Here is a 16,971-nt window from a genome sequence, read left to right on the forward strand (position 1 = left end):
AGGAGCAGAGGAAGAGGAAGAGAGAAAATCCCAAGCAGGCTCCATGCCCAGCAATGGGCTCGAGCTCATGAGCCTGAGATTATGACTCAAACTGAAATTGAGTTGGACATCCAACAAACTAAGCCACCCAGGTGCCCCAAATTGGTATGACATTTTTAAAAAGATTTATTTGTTTATTTGAGAGAGAGAGAGCGAGCAGGGGGGAAGGGCAGAGGGAGAGAGGATCCTAAGAAGACTTTATGTTGAGCAAGGAGCCAGATCCCACGACCCTGAGATCACAACCTGAGCTGAAAGCAAGAGTCAGATGCTTAACTGATAGCACCACCCAGCCGCCCCCGGTATGACATTAGAAGAAAAATTTGGAAGACGTGGTTTTCCTGCTCTGTATGTGTATTCCCTAAGAAAGATTAAGTCGTTGATTATCTCTTCTAAATATATACTAATATTTGCCTTATTTGCATGATGTTCAAATAGAGTTAAATTAAAAAGCCACTGAAACTTTATGAAAATATATAGCAGTAAAGTATTAATTGGAAATTTCAGAAATCTTAGCATTTTTCCATGGGGTTCGGCACCCTCTCATTTGACTTCATTTTTGTAAAGAAAGAAGTCCTAAGTTGTTATGTTGCCTGGTACTTCAGAATTATCATTTAATATTACTTAGACCACAAAAGAAATATTCTTCTCTGACTCTTACAGATGAAGAAATGAAAGTTCGGAGAAATTCATCAATTTGCCCAATGCACACAGTGGTAAGTATGGAACTGTTATCCAAACCCAGGTCCAGCTACTCCAAAGTCCATGCATTAGACCATCCTTCCAGACACCAAAAATGAAGAAAAGGATTCAGTGGAAGGATGAAATAAATGGAGAGACAGGATAACTTCACCCATGGCATTCTTTGTCATGCTGTGAAGTTAAAGGCTAGCATGAAAATCTTACACAGAAGTAGACAATTTGTAAGTTACGAAGTAAACACAGAAAACACGATATGAGCCCAGTGAACTACTCAAAAGGAACACATTAGTCAGAAGATTAAGTGACTACAGGTCAGAAGTCAAGAGGAGAGGTTGCTGACCAGCTTAAAATGTCTAGAAACATGGGTGCCCAGATAGGCAGATGGCCAGTGTATATGGCCACAATCTCATCTACAGAGCAGAGGTCAGGAGACTGTACAGGTTGTCCAGGAGTCTGAAACAGGGGTCAGCAAATTATACCCCAAGGGCCAAATATCCTGCCTGTTCCCTGTTTCTGCAAATAAAGTTTTATTGGAACACAGACAGTACCATACATCTGCATATTATCTACGGCTGTCTTCACACTACAGGACACACTTGAGTAGTTATAACAGAAACCTTATGATCCACCGGGCTTCACATATTTACTACCTGGCTTTTGCCAACCCCTGGTATGAAACACAGACCAACTGTTGGGCAAAGAACATTCTTCTCGGGGGCGCCTGGGTGGCACAGCGGTTAAGCGTCTGCCTTCGGCTCAGGGCGTGATCCCGGCGTTCCGGGANGAACATTCTTCTCGGGGGCGCCTGGGTGGCACAGCGGTTAAGCGTCTGCCTTCGGCTCAGGGCGTGATCCTGGCGTTACGGGATCGAGCCCCACATCAGGCTCCTCTGCTATGAGCCTGCTTCTTCCTCTCCCACTCCCCCTGCTTGTGTTCCCTCTCTCGCTGGCTGTCTCTCTCTCTGTCGAATAAATAAATAAAACCTTAAAAAAAAAAAACATTCTTTTCTCTCTCCTCCTCCTTCTTTTTTTGTTCTCGTTCTGCATGTTTGTTTTACATTTTTTTAAAGGTTTTAATTTTAATTCCAGTATAGTTAACATACAGTGTTATATGACTTCCAGGTGTACAATATAGTGATTCAACAATTCCGCACATTACTCAGTGCTCATCACAAGTGCACTCTTTAATCCCCATCCCCTGTTTCACCCATCCCCACCCCCCACCTCCCCTCTAGGAACCATCAGTTTGTTCTCTATCATACAGTATCTTTGTCTCATTGACTTATTTTGCTTAGCATCATACTCTCTAGCTCCAACCACATCATTGTAAATGGCAAGATTTCATTCTTTTTTATAGCTGAATAATATTCCATTGTATATCTATAACACATCTTCTTTATCCATTCATCCATTGATGGACACTTGGGCTCCTTCCATATCTTGGCTATTGTAAATAATGCTATAATAAACATCGGGGTGCATGTATCCCTTTGTGTTTTTTGTTTGTTTTTTTATTTATTTGAGAGAGAGAGCATGCATGAGAGGGGGGAAGGGCAGAGGGAGAGGGAGAAGCAGACTCACCACTGAGCATGGAGCCTGATGCAGGGCTCGATCCCAGGATCCNAAGATTTTATTTATTTGAGAGAGAGAGCATGCATGAGAGGGGGGAAGGGCAGAGGGAGAGGGAGAAGCAGACTCCCCACTGAGCAGGGAGCCTGATGCAGGGCTCGATCCCAGGATCCTGAGATCATGACCTGGGCCAAAGTCAGCCACTTAACTGAGCCACCCAGGTGCCCCACATATATCCCTTTGAATTACAGTTTTTATTCTTTGGATAAATACCTACTAGTGCAATAGCTGAATGATAGGGTAGTTCCACTTTTAACTTTTTGAGGAACCCCTGTACTGTTTTCCACAGTGGCTGCACCAGTTTGCATTCCCACCAATAGTGCACAGTGTTCCCTTTTCTCTACATGCTCAGGAACACTTACTGTTTCTTGTGTTGTTGATTTTAGCCATTCTGACAGGTATGAGGTGGTATCTCATTATAGTTTGATTTGCATTTCCCTGATAACGAATGAGGTCGAGCATCTTTTCATGTGTCTGTTGGCCATCTGGACGTCTTCTTTGGAGAAATGTCTATTCACGTCTTCTGTCCATTTTTAGTTGGATTATTTGTGGGGGTTTCTGGTGTTGAGTTGTATAAGTTCTTTATATGTTTTGGATACTAACCCTTTGTCAGATATGTCATTTGCAAATATCTTCTCCCATTCAATACATTGCCCTTTACATGCTATATACATAGAAAACTCTAAAGAGGGGCGCCTGGGTGGCACAGCGGTTAGGCATCTGCCTTCAGCTCAGGGCATGATCCCGGCGTGGTGGGATCGAGCCCCACATCGGGCTCCTTCACTGTGAGCCTGCTTCTTCCTCTCCCACTCCCCTTGCTTGTGTTCCCTCTCTCGCTGGCTGTCTCTATCTCTGTCGAATAAATAAATAAAAATCTTTAAAAAAAAAAAAAGAGAACTCTAAATAGATTCCACCAAAAAACTACCAGAACTGATAAATGAATTCATTAAAGTTATAGGACACAAAATCAATGTACAGAAATCTGCGGCATTCCTATACACTAATAACAAAGTGGCACAAAGTGAAATTGAGAAAACAATCCCATTTCCAACTGCAACAAAAATGATAAAATAGGAATAAACTAAATCAAAGAGGTAAAAGACCTACAGTCTGAAAACTATAAAACACTGATGAAAGGAATTCAAGATGATGAAAAAAAAAAAAAAGGAAAGACATTGCATGCTCATGGATTGGGAGAACAAATATTGTTAAAATGTCCAAACTACCCAAATCAATCTACAAATTTAATTGCAATCCCTATCAAAATACCAAAAGCATTTTTCACAGAACTAGAACAAACAATCCTAAAATTTGTATGGAACCACAAAAGACCCCAAATAGCCAAAGAAATTTTGAAAAAGAAAAACAAAGCTGGAGGTATCACAATTCTAGACTTCAAGTTATACTACAAAGCTGAGGTAATCAAAACAGTCTGGTACTGGCACAAAAACAGACACACAGACCAAGGGAACAGAACAGAAAGCCCAGAAATAAACCCACAACTATATGATCAATTAATCTTCCACAAAGGAGAAGGGAATACACAATGGGAAAATAGTCTCTTCAATAAATGGTGTTGGGGAAACTGGACAGCTACATGCAAAAGAATGAAAATGGGTCACTTTTTTATAACATACACAAAAATAAACTCAAAATGGATTAAAGACCTAAATGGGAAACTTGAAACCATAAAAATCCTAGAAGAAAGCACAGGGAGTAATTTCTGACATCAGCCATAGCGACACTTTTCTAGATATGTCTCCTGAGGCAAAATAAACTACAGGGAATATTTCAAAATAAAAAGCTTCTGCACAGTGAAGGAAACAATCAACAAAACTCAAAGGGCAAATAGCATTCTTAATGTCCCCAAACCACTTGATCTGCCTCTTATCTGCGTACCATTGCCCTAGTTTTTCCAACCGTATCGTCTTGCATCGATCTCTGACACTGTTTTCTGTTTACCACTTCAGTGGCCGTCTAGAGGATCCTTCTTCACACTTGACCTTCACGCTGTTGGCCAATGTCAGCAGAGGGAGCCCTTAAAGTGCAAAGTCGATGATGACGGTGCCCTCCCCTCCACCCCCACTCTTCCGTGGCCTCCCATCACGGTGGATTAAATCCAGTGTCTCTTCCGTGGCCCACAGCTCTTCCTGATCTGCCCCCTCCCTCTATGATCTTGCCTTCTCCTTGTTCCCTGCATTCCAGCCCCAATGTACATCGTGTGGAATTCAAGCTTGTTCCTCCCCCAGTGGATTAGCAAATGCTCTTGCCCACGCCAAAGACATTTTTATATCTTTCTTCCCTTCGTCCTCCATTTCTCTGCTTAAATGTCACCATCTCACTCTTTGCCCCGGGGAAAATAATTCCGCAGATTGCAAAGGAGACACTCTTAGTCTTCATGAGTATTGCCCTTTGAATGTCATGCAACAAGAAACAGCAAATTTCCTCAAAATTCTCAATACATAAAACACGGTATATGAGTAGATTTTCACTTCCCTATCATCGGCATAACGAAAAGAAAGTTACAAACTGGAGAGCATAAGCTGAGAAAAATGCTCTTATCAGGTCTTCTGATTTCTGCATCTCTAGTACTATACATACTCTCAGCCCCCATCACTCACCAGACCCTCCTTCACTTTCTTCCTAACACTTACCTCTGCCTGAGGTGGTGTTATTTATTTGTACATTTGTTTTATTTACTTGGTTGTTTTGGATCTCTTCAATGAGAAAGTAAGCTCCGTGAAAGCAGGGTTTTTGTGTATCAGATTTGCCACTGTTGACACAGAACAATTCAGTAAGCATTCAATACTTATTAAGAATTCAATAAGTATTAACGGAATATTAGGCGAATCTTCATGTTTATACATGAAATACGACGGTGTAATTCATATACCCTGCTGTTATGCTGATGGGACTGACATCCTTTGGACCAGACTGAGGTTAAGATTCTACTTGACAACTGCCCATACTTCTCTCCATGGCATGTTACCTGGTGCCCCTCCCCTTTCTGACCTTATCTGATACCGCTTTCCCCTTTCAGACTTTAAAAAAAAAAAAATGAATCTGCGAACCCGGCCCGCTTACCCTTAGGATCTTTGTTCTTGCAGCTTCTTGTACCTAAAACACGCTGGTAGGAACATTTTACATAACCAGTATATCTCCTGTCTAGTCTTAGCTCAGGGAAAACCTTCTCACCTAAGCCCACCTTGCCCCCCATGCCTGAAGCTGGGACCTGCTCCCACCCTGATACTCTTGATCCCTTTCCTCTGCTGTACTTTTTTTCTCCCATGGGATTCACCACCCTTTAGAAGATTAAAACATTGCAGCATAAAATTATCATTATGGAGAGTATAATAATACTGTAAAATACAATTATTATGTCTCCCTAAAACATGAGCCCCTTAAGAACAGAAATCTTTGTGCATTTGCTGCATTGCTTGTACCTGCCCATCCTGGTCTGTTTTGGCTGCTGTGACGGAATGGTGTCTGGTGAGGACCACTTTCTGGTTCACTGATGGCTGTCTTCTCTTTGGGTCCTCACACAGAAGGGGTGAGGGAACTCTTTGGGGTCTCTTTTATAAGGCACTAATCCCATTCCTGAGGGCTCCACACTCATGACCTGATGCCCTCCAAAGACCCCAACTCTAAATACCTCACATTGGGAGTCAGGTTTCAATGTATGGATTCTGGGAGGACACAAACATTCAGTTTATGGCATCATCTTCCCTCACAACTCCCAGGGCTGATCCCTGCAAGCTGGTCCCAGGTTCTCTTACGTGCAGGAAGCCCACCTTGCCCCCCATGCCTGAAGCTGGGACCTGCTCCCACCCTGATACTCTTGATCCCTTTCCTCTGCTGTACTTTTTTTCTCCCATGGGATTCACCACCCTTTAGAAGATTAAAACATTGCAGCATAAAATTATCATTATGGAGAGTATAATAATACTGTAAAATACAATTATTATGTCTCCCTAAAACATAAGCCCCTTAAGGACAGAAATCTTTGTGCGTTTGCTGCATTGCTTGTACCTGCCCATCCTGGTCTGTTTTGGCTGCTGTGACAGAATGGTGTCTGGTGAGGACCACTTTCTGGTTCACTGATGGCTGTCTTCTCTTTGGGTCCTCACACAGAAGGGGTGAGGGAACTCTTTGGGGTCTCTTTTATAAGGCACTAATCCCATTCCTGAGGGCTCCACACTCATGACCTGATGCCCTCCCATAGACCCCAACTCTAAATACCTCACGTTGGGAGTCAGGTTTCAATGTATGGATTCTGGGGGGACACAAACATTCAGTCTATGGCATCATCTTCCCTCACAACTCCCAGGGCTGATCCCTGCAAGCTGGTCCCAGGTTCTCCTACGTGCAGGCTTTCAGCTGGGTTTGGCCAATGGGAGGGACTCACAGGTCGCAGCATAGTGCCTTTTATAGGGTTTTAGTGCATCTGGGATGTCGGCTGTGGCTCCAACTTCCAAGACCCTCCACTCGGAGATCACTGCCTCCTCCTTCGTGCCTTCCACTAGGAGTGACAGTGGCTGGTAGAGGTCATTCTCTGCTTTGCTTGACCATCCCATATTAGCTGTGTAGTACTTCCATCACCTTCTACCCCCTTCCTGAATTAAATTCCCACTGGTTGAAATACCCAGAGTAGTCTCTGTTTTCCTAATAGATCTGGAAATACACAATTCTATTTCCTCTGCTTTTTCGCCAGATGCCTTGGAAGTCAGGTCAGAGAAAGTGAAGCAATGCAGTGGACAGTGATGTGCCCATGACGAACCACATAATAAAACCGAATAACTTAGCAGCTCAATAGGCTTAGCTGATACGCTCTGGTTTTATGGGTTTTCTTCATTAGCATATGAGAAACGCACTATAAATCACCCCCTGTAGACAAGAGCTATAATCGGACGTGCAGTAGACTCATAGTCACACATGGCAAAGTGATTTATCATGAGATTTTAATTATATAAAGAGACACATTAAATTTATCTCTGTGTCCTCATCATCCAGCTCAATGCCTGGAATGTAACAGTTACCTGATAAATGCTCATTTAATGATGAAATGAATGAACTGAAAATACTAAAAATTATACCCGCTGCACTTTCCACATTACGATATAAGACAGCACAAGCATTCTGGCAACCCGTGAGTCCACGAATGAAGAAAAGCCCCCCTGGTTGGTAATCCAGAACAGCTGAAGCTCCACAGCCACGTGGGAATCCGAGAGGAGGGAGCCTCTGGTGGGATCTCGGGGCACCTGGCCAACCAGACCTCCAGAAACGGCATGTCTCATCATTGCCTTCTCCTCAGTCTCGGGCATCTCACAACAGGCAACAGCGAGGGATGGATGGTCACAAGGGAGAGAGAAATACTCAGAACTCAGGTCTCGATGGGGAAGGTCATTCCCCTGAGGTGCTGGTGTTCGATGGACGAATACGGAAAGAGATACAGGATGACAGAGCAGGAGAGGCAGGGGGCAGAAAACAAAGGAACTATTCTATTCTATCCTATCGTCCAGACTGTTATCATCGCCAGGCTTGAATGAACTGCCAAGAGAGATAACCAAGATTCCATGAGTTCTGGCCCAGCTTTCATGAGCAAAGATCTCCATGAAAACCTAACACCCCCTTGGCCAGTGCTGGCTTCAGAAGCTCTTTGTAGAATTACTACTGCAAATATGTCTGGTAGATGAAAGAGGACCCACACTGTGCAGTATGGGTTGTGGAAGCATAGATACCCTTCTCTGACACTCATCAGTTATCTGTACGGAAAGCCTCCGCTCCGGTGTCCCTGAACTATGCAAGTCTCCCCATGGGCCACACAGCCGAAGTGTGACTACACCCTGACCCACGGCTTGGTGGAACATCCTATGATTCCTTCTGGAGCCAGGGGAGATAAGCCTGGTGGGGAGCTGCTGCCAGGCATTTCCCAGCTTCACTTTACGGTCATCTCTCCTCCGTCTCCCTACACACAATCACCCACAGCTCATGGCATCTGTCACCTGACCCTTTCGGTTCTGTGTTGTCCTATATGACAGGAGTCATGGACAGCTGCCACCATGATGACCTTCCTTTGGCTGCCTGTCCCTGTCTCAACCCATCTGGGCTCCTGTCTCCTTACTGGCCAATCCATGGAAGAGCGGCAAACCATACTGGCAGACGCCACCATGCTTCATGAGCATGTGACCATATAGTGGTTTACTCTGCACATCAGCATGTGCCTCTGTGAATGGACTCCAGCGCCCCGTACCGGGGTACCGATGCCCTGCAGCTCAAGCCAGCGTGATTTGTCACTATTGTCTAGCACTTCCTCGAAACGATGTGCCCACCAGTACTCTTTGCCGTCTCCCGCTGGTTAGACACGTCCCCGCCATGTCTACAGGTCGGGGTTCTCCCGTGTGCAGCCCCAGGACTGTTGCACAGCACCCATGAGGAAGTTATCGGGTAAAACAGTTGGTGTTATTACATCCTCACATTGCTACAAGTTTATGAGGTTACTCTAATTGTCCTCAAACATATACAATTCACAAATGTTCCTTAAAGAAAATAGGGAGTTCCTGAGGGTTTTTGCAGGCCATTAAAACANCGGGTAAAACAGTTGGTGTTATTACATCCTCACATTGCTACAAGTTTATGAGGTTACTCTAATTGTCCTCAACATTCACAAATGTTCCTTAAAGAAAATAGGGAGTTCCTGAGGGTTTTTGCAGGCCATTAAAACACTGTATTTCATCAGAGAGCGCATTTTTTTAGGATTTAATTTTTTGTAAGTAATCTCTAAGCTCAACGTGGGGCTCAAACCCACAACCCCGAGATCAAGAGTCGCACGCTCCCGTGAGTGAGCCAGCCAGGCGCCCCCAGAGAGTGCGTATCTTACTCAGCTACAGCATAGGAACCTCTCCTCTACTCAAGATACTTGGAAAGTCCTCTGAACAGACCGGGGGCAGGAACAGCGTTATGGAAAAGTATTTGATTCTAACTGCAGAGTGTTTTACTGTGGCCACAAGCCTTTTTCTTATGATAGTTTTAAAATAAATAAAAGTGCTAGCTTTTTCAGTGAACTGTCACTCTCATCTGTTTTTAATCATGGTTCTTGTTCGTTCTGAATTCTGTAAGAACTCCAATTCATTCTTAATTATAACATTACTATACTTTGGCAAAGTATAACCCAGATGTGATACATTTAGAATAAAAAGCCCATTTCTTCATCACTGCCTAAATATGCTTCTATCATGAAACTTATCTGATCCTCAATGTCTTGGGCTGTGCGGTGATTGATTGCAGGCAAGCTTTTTATGCTCTGCCAAAAGAAAGAATAGGCACACAGGTGTCGGAGCTGCTGGGCTCTTGTGACAGAGCAAGGGGGACCCACCCATGTCTTCGTCAGGATTGTGCTCAAGGACATTTTCTCGAATCATGCTATGTCAAGGAGTTTTAGCATAAACTCTTTTAATTTCCTGGTGCCTCTTTTCAGAATTACAAGTTCCAATAGAAAGAGATGAAGAGAGAAGGAAGAGAGGGAAGGATGGAGAAGAAGGAAAGAAGGAGGGAAGGGGGTAAGAGGGAGGGAAGGAAAGGAAAGAGGGAAGAAGGGAAGGGGGTAACAGGGAGGGAGGGAAGGAAAGGAAGGNCCTCTTTTCAGAATTACAAGTTCCAATAGAAAGAGATGAAGAGAGAAGGAAGAGAGGGAAGGATGGAGAAACAAAGGAAGGAAAGAAGGAGGGAAGGGGGTAAGAAGAAGGGAAGGGGGTAACAGGGAGGGAGGGAAGGAAAGGAAGGAAGGGAAGAGGGAAGGAGGGTAGGAAGGAAGGAAGGAAGGGAAGAGGGAAGGGAAAGGGGAAGGAAGGGAGGAAGGGGGGAAAGGAAGGGAGGGAGGAAGGAGGTAAGGGAGGAGGGAAAGGAGGAAAGAGGAAGGAGAAAGGGAAGAAAGGAGGAAGGGGGAAGCGAGGAAGGGAAGAAAGGAGGAGGGAAAGAAGGGAGGAAGAGAGGAAGGGAGGGAGGAGAGAAGGAAGGAAGAGAGGAAGGGTGGAAGGGAGGAGGGAAGCAAGGAAGGGAAGAAGGAAGGAAGGGAGGGAGGAAAAAAGTGCCCCTTTTTCCGGAAAAGTCTGTAACTGCATATATTCAGAAAAGAATATAAACTATGATTTACTGTAGACACCAATGAGACTAGAAGTAAAATGTGATTTGTCAGTGTTGTGACTCAAGGATTTCCTTAAAGTCCCAGACTCAGCAGTGCATGTGGGAAAAATTTATGGATTATTTGAATAGACGGTGCCACAGTATCAATGTGAAATTTAAAGGCCGGGCCTTCAAAGTTATTTCAATCCCGAATATGAGTTCTGCAGAAACTCCAGGATACAGAGCTTCCCTTTGCCCTTAAGAACGACCTGCTTGTGTTTGCCTGAGGGGACAGAGAAGCAGAGACTCCCCAAGTTCCCGGGGGCCTTCAACAGCTACCAGTCCCAAATCCACGGAGATGGAGAACAGAACGAGAGAACCCCTGGTTGCCAGGGGCTGGCAGGGAGGAAGGAGGAATGACTGCTCCTGGGGTTTCCTTTTGGGGTGCCAACATAACCATGGCATCAGACAGAAGGTGAGGGTCGTATGCCTCTGTGAGTTCACTAAAACTCAGAAAACTGTATACTTCACCATGGTGAATTTCATGGCGCGTAAGTTCTCTCTCAATTTGTTTAGATTTTTGTCTTCATGTAATCTCTTCACCCAACATGAGGCTTGAACTCACAACCCCGAGATCAAGAGTTGCATGCTCTTTGGACTGGGCCAGCCAGGTGCCTCAAGTTCTCTCTCAATTAAAACAAATAAATAAAAGGTAGCAATAGCTACGTTTCTTTTGTATGCACACGCACACCACACTATTCTGCATGGGACATATTTACACTAAGATGTTCGTTGTGTATCTGAAATTCACACTTAATTAGGTTCCCCACACTTTTGTTTCAGTAGACTTAATTTTTTAGAATTGTTTTAGGGTAGCAGTAAAATTGAGTGGAAAGTACACAAAGTCCCCATACAGGTATACCCCCTCCCCCAACACATGCCCCGCCTTTCTATCACCATCCCCCACCAGAGTGATACATATGTTACCGTGTGTGTGTCCCAAGGGGTTTGGGCAAAATTATAATGAAGTGTCTACCATTATAGCATCATACAGAGTGGCTTCGCTGCCCTAAAAATCCTGCATGCTCTGCTCATTCATCCCTCTCCTCCCTAGAACCTGACCCTGGCAACCACTGTCCGGATGGACTACAGTTTATCCATTCACCCATTGATGGACAGTGTGGTTGCTTCCAGGCTTGGCCAGTTACGAATCAAGCTGCTGAAACATTTGCATACAGATTTTTGTGTGAACACAACTTATCAGTTCATTTAGGTAAATATCACAGAGCACAACTGCTGGATCATATGGTAAGACTGTGTTTCGTTTTGCTAAATCTGGCTATATATTCTCAGTGAACTTGCATTTCTTCAGAGGACACACAGAACAAGGATGTCCTTCAATGAGAGAAGGCACTAAAGGACAGCTTATGTTTATCCGCTCATTCACCCACCCATTCACTGGTATTTATCAAACGAAACCGTGTGCTGGACCCTGCGAAGGCAAACAGACACACAAAATGGAAGAAGCACGTGCTATAACAAGGGCCTTAGAAAGGTTTCCAACATGCGAGCTTGAGAGCAGAGAAAAGATGGAGAGATTTTCCCCATGGAGGCTGCAAGGGAGGCTCCCGAGTGCACCAGGGAAAGAAGGCCTTCCTCTTGAAGCACGCGGATAATCCCTGCAGGGGTACTGATGAGAGATCCACGTTAAATACTTAGCACAGGGTGGTGCAACTCAGAAAGGCAAGCTTTCCTCCTGGCTGGGAAAACAGGTGCCTTCAAAGACTGAGTGCTCCTTTCTCTCCTGGGTATGCCTTCCCTTCATCACTGGGCAATTCCCCCTTCCACCCTAAGATGAAGAGTTATGTCATGTGTGTATAAATAGTGCTTACCATCTAGTAGAATTTCAAGGGTTGGTCTGGGGACTTTCCCCCTAACTACTGAAGTTTCCTAAGTTGAGTTATCATTCCAAACTTTAGTTACTATTGTCCTATGTGAGATCTTTGTATCCTGTGTCCAATGAGCCAGTTAGACATTTCTTTATAGGCATTTTACAATTCACAGGTGCACTTGATAAAATAGCTGGACGTTTTCAAGATGTTTTTCATTGGATAATTTATTCCATATGTACCCAACAGCCAAGCATTTGGCAAGTGACCAACAGATATGATTTAGAAAGCCTGACGAGTTCATGCAGGAAATAAGTAGCTGACAGGGAAAGAAAAATGGCAACTACATGCTTTAATGGCGACGTGAACTACCTAGAAGGGACATTTACCAGTTCCACAAGAATCGATTTTCTTCACTCTCAACCCACATAACAAATCTCTTTCTAAAAGGTCGAAGTATTTGCTCTGGTAATTTATTTCTTTATGTCTAACTAGCCTGTCTCCACACCCTCTAGGAGACAGCTTTCTCTGGCACATGTTTTCTTTTGAGCCTCGGTGGGAGATCATCACCCAGTGACCTGTTGAGTTGGGCACACTTGGAGGCAAGGGAAGGAGAGTTCATCAACGGTGCACTTGTGGACATTGATGCAAGTGTGTGAGGAGTGAGACAGGCAGCGGGGGTGAGCTTCACGCCTCAGACGGACATCAACTGTCTGCTCTGATTTTGGTTCCACTCCACATTTTGCAATGATATAGTGAAAATCTAAAAACAAAGGGTTTCTGGTTGATTCGTAGAAAATGGTGAGTTCGAATACATTTCAAGGCAATGTTTTAACCAGGTAAACTTAATTTTAGTATCTGCATCAAAACAGGGAATGGAGAATTCATGTGTATTCAACATGTATTCCTTTAATTCATCGCCATTTGTTTGTAAACGTATACTGAGCACCTCCTGTATGCCTGGGAGTAGGCCAGGTTCCAGGAATAACATCATGAATATGAACAGAACATTTCCCTTGAGGGTAACCAGGAAGTAAACAGCCGTCATATGTGGTGGGAGAGGGATGCAACCACGAGAGAGAGAACAAGAAGTGTGTTTGAGAACCAAAAGACGACGCGTTCTATAAAAGGTGAAGTACAGATCTTTGACCTAGGTCTTAAATGAGTGAGTACGTGTCTGCCATACAGAGATGAAGGAAAGTGTAGTACAGACATTAGATAGACCAGTCATGATGATTAAATATCAACCATGTCGATCTTTTTTTTTTTTTTAAGATTTTATTTGAGAGGGAGAGCGAGAGAGGGACAGCGAGTGACAGCGCAAGAGCAGGGGGACGGAGAAGCAGACACCCCACGCAGCAGGGAGCCAGATGACACGTGGCTTGATCCCAGGACCCCGAGATCATGACCTGAGCCGAAGGCAGACGCTTCACTGACTGAGCCACCCAGGCGCCCCTCAACCATGTCCATCTTTACCAATCACTCGCTCTTCATTTCCAGGCAAAATACTTAGCTCTCTATCCATCTGTTTTCACATCTGTAAGGTACAGATACTAATAATATTTGATTTGTAGGCTATTAGAAGGATCAGCCAAGACAACAGATTTAAATGCTCAGCCTATTGCCAGTCAATGCTGATCCTATGAACATTCCAATGAGTTAGGTACCCACGCCTTCCTCTGCTATAACTGGTGGACAAATGGTGCCCTGCTCTCTCCAGAACGACCCAAGAAACTCCATAAGCAACGCGGAGCAGGAAATGAAAGTTCTGTTCTTGTTATTTATGTGAAGCAATCCAAAGCTGTGTGCAGTGGCTCTCCAGGATGTACATGGATCTCATTTTGATGTTTCTCTTCTAGAATTTCTTACCATTTACCTTGTCTTTTACTGCAAAGGTTTCGTGGGTGGCGGAACTACGATCAAACCCCATCCCTAATAGGTTGTTGATTTATGCTCTGATTCGGATTTCTTTTGAAGTATTCCCAAATTCCCAAATAATTCACATTTTCTGGTTTTTTGACCACAGATTTACAATTTTGGGGGATTATAATGAATAAACGTGAATACAACGGCTAGGTTTTTACAATTCTTACTCCTGGACCCACGCATGGCCTCACTCTTGGGGTCAAGTGAAACTGCGGGATCTTAGAGCAGTAGAAAGAAAGTAAGGGGAGGTCCCTAATCATCTGCTTCAGGGAACCAGGATGCACCCACTGACCAGATGGAGGGTCCCCTCTGGCACACTAGCAGACGCCTCCGTAATTAAGAGTTCCTTTGTATGCCTTATTCAACCTCGTATTCCCTGAGTCTGACAGATGGTAGATATTTAGCAATTTTCCTTAAGTAGATGAATAAATATTTCTTCTTACTTTCCTATAATGAGCATGCCTAATTTTATAACATGTTAACAAAAATAAAAACCCCAAATAAAAGGATCTTTTAAAACCTGTCATCATTTTTGGACACTTAATTTATTCTACCAGTACTCTGTTTATACATTCAAGGTGTTCCAACTGCTCCCCTGTTATTGGTGAAGTGGTTTGTTGCCATTTTACTTGATCAAATAGCACAGCACAAAAGATACAGTAGCTCGTAAGCATGCATCGTAAATAAATAAAGTAAAAAAAATTTTACAAAGCACAAACATGGAAAAATACGAGAGTATGATTCTATTTCTTCAAGTAGCATAAACACTGAGGAAAAAGCAGTTACAAAGCACAAACATGGAAAAATACGAGAGTATGATTCTATTTCTTCAAGTAGCATAAACACTGAGGAAAAAGCAGTAAGTGGAAATGCAATTTTAACTACGGCATTGCTTAAAGTAATTCCTCTTTCTGAGCAATTGTTTTTTGGCCCGATCACAAGCTACCAAAGGTAACAAGACTGAAAAATGTAACAGCATTTCAACTGAGTGTAAGGAGAAAGACATGAGCTTTTCACATACATCATCATTCACGTTTTTTACTTTTATTGGTGGAGTGATAGGAGAAAGTGAGAATTTCCAAATGCCCTCAATATGTCTTTGCCTCCTGCTATTCGGGCATCTGTGAGAAAATCTGCGATATTTCAAAGCAGACTGAAGACTCCCGTGAAGAAAGCTATTTACTTTATCAGGATCACTAACTGTACATTACCACGTATTATTAGCTGTGATTGGGGACTCTGACAACGGAAACACTAATTGCTGAATCAAACGATTCTTCAAACAATCACATGACTGTTGAATTAAGTGGGGTTGACATTGGTTTCCAGTTCTCATTTCTCTTTAAAAATTTCATTAGGTCCTCTGCTGTAAAGTTCTTTAAAGTGCTTCACAGAGAAACTCAAAACAGTTTTTACTTTATCTTCAAATGGAAATTCATGGTTTGATTTTTTTTTTCATTTTTTGAGATATAATTGACACACCCTAAAATCCCCCATTTGAAAAGCATAGAGTTCAGTGATTTTACTATGTTCACGCGACTGTGGAATTACTATCTAATTCCAGAATACCATCATTACTCCACAGAGAAACCCCATCCCACCTAGCAGCACTCTTCATCCCCTCCTCCCAGCACCTGGCAACCACAAATCTACCTTCTGTCTCTATAGATTTGCCGATTCTGGTATTTAATGTAAGTAGTCATATCATATGCAACCTTCGTGTCTGGCTTCTTTTACCTAGCATAATGCTTTCAAAGTTCATTGACACTGAAGCACGAAACAAGATTTCATTCCTTTTTGTGGGTGAATAATATTTCCTCATATAAATAGGCCACATTCTGTTCCTCTGTTCACCAGCTGATAGACATTTGGGCTGTTTCCACTTTTTGACTAGGAGGAATATGTTGCTTCAAATATTCATATTCAAGTTTCTTTGTGAACAAATGTTTTCAGTTCTCTTGGGTATGTATCGAAGAGGGGAATTGCTGAGTCATATGGTAAGTCTGTGTCTAACTTTTTGAGGAACCGCCAAACTGTTTTCCAAAGCAGCTTCCCCCTCTTACGTTCTTACGGGCTGTGTCTGAGGGTTCTCATGTTTTCACATCATTACCGACACTTGTCACTCTGTTACACTTTGAAATGTATCATTGAGGATAAACGACAACTATTCCATGAAGAGAAGAGTTACTATAACAACAACAACAACAAAAATCTAATGTTTAAATTTCACATTATAAGGCGGAAAAATCCCTAAAGAGGGCAGCAATTCAGGAAGTGCAAATCTCCTTAATCAGAAGAAATGTGTAAAATTTAGATTTGCTAGCAATAACTGATTATTAAAGAACCACATTTCAATTCATCCTTTTAAAAGAATGATCAGAGGAAAAGGAAACAAGCTTCAGAAGGAAATCCTAATGGCATCATCTATGAAATGGAGGGATACTAAAACCTGTATAAAAACATACCTGTTTTGGGCTGCCTGGGTGGCTCGGTCGTTAAGCGTCTGCCTTTGGCTCAGGGCGTGATCCCAGAGTCCTGGGATCGAGCCCCACATCGGGCTCCTCCACTGTGAGCCTGCTTCTTCCTCTCCCACTCCCCCTGCTTGTGTTCCCTCTCGCTGGCTGTCTCTCTGTCAAATAAATAAAATCTTTTAAAAAAATTAAAAAAAAAAA

The 16,971-nt window shown here is 43.3% G+C and overlaps 1 protein-coding gene across 2 annotated transcripts in view; it reads right to left on the bottom strand.

The window, feature by feature from the left end:
* Positions 1–16,971, bottom strand: part of ANOS1 (anosmin 1) — a 241,328-nt gene that overhangs the window by 216,785 nt on the left and 7,572 nt on the right. Inside the window, exon 1 of one of the 2 annotated variants that reach the window (XM_034649826.1) lies at positions 16,765–16,822. The exons of the other annotated variant lie outside the window; for it this stretch is intronic. The gene's annotated coding sequence lies outside the window, so the exon portion shown is untranslated. Of the gene's footprint in view, positions 1–16,764; positions 16,823–16,971 lie in introns of those variants that run through there. 2 annotated transcript variants of the gene reach the window in all.

Source organism: Ailuropoda melanoleuca, chromosome X (assembly GCF_002007445.2).
Source record: "Ailuropoda melanoleuca isolate Jingjing chromosome X, ASM200744v2, whole genome shotgun sequence".
Lineage (NCBI taxonomy): Eukaryota > Metazoa > Chordata > Mammalia > Carnivora > Ursidae > Ailuropoda > Ailuropoda melanoleuca.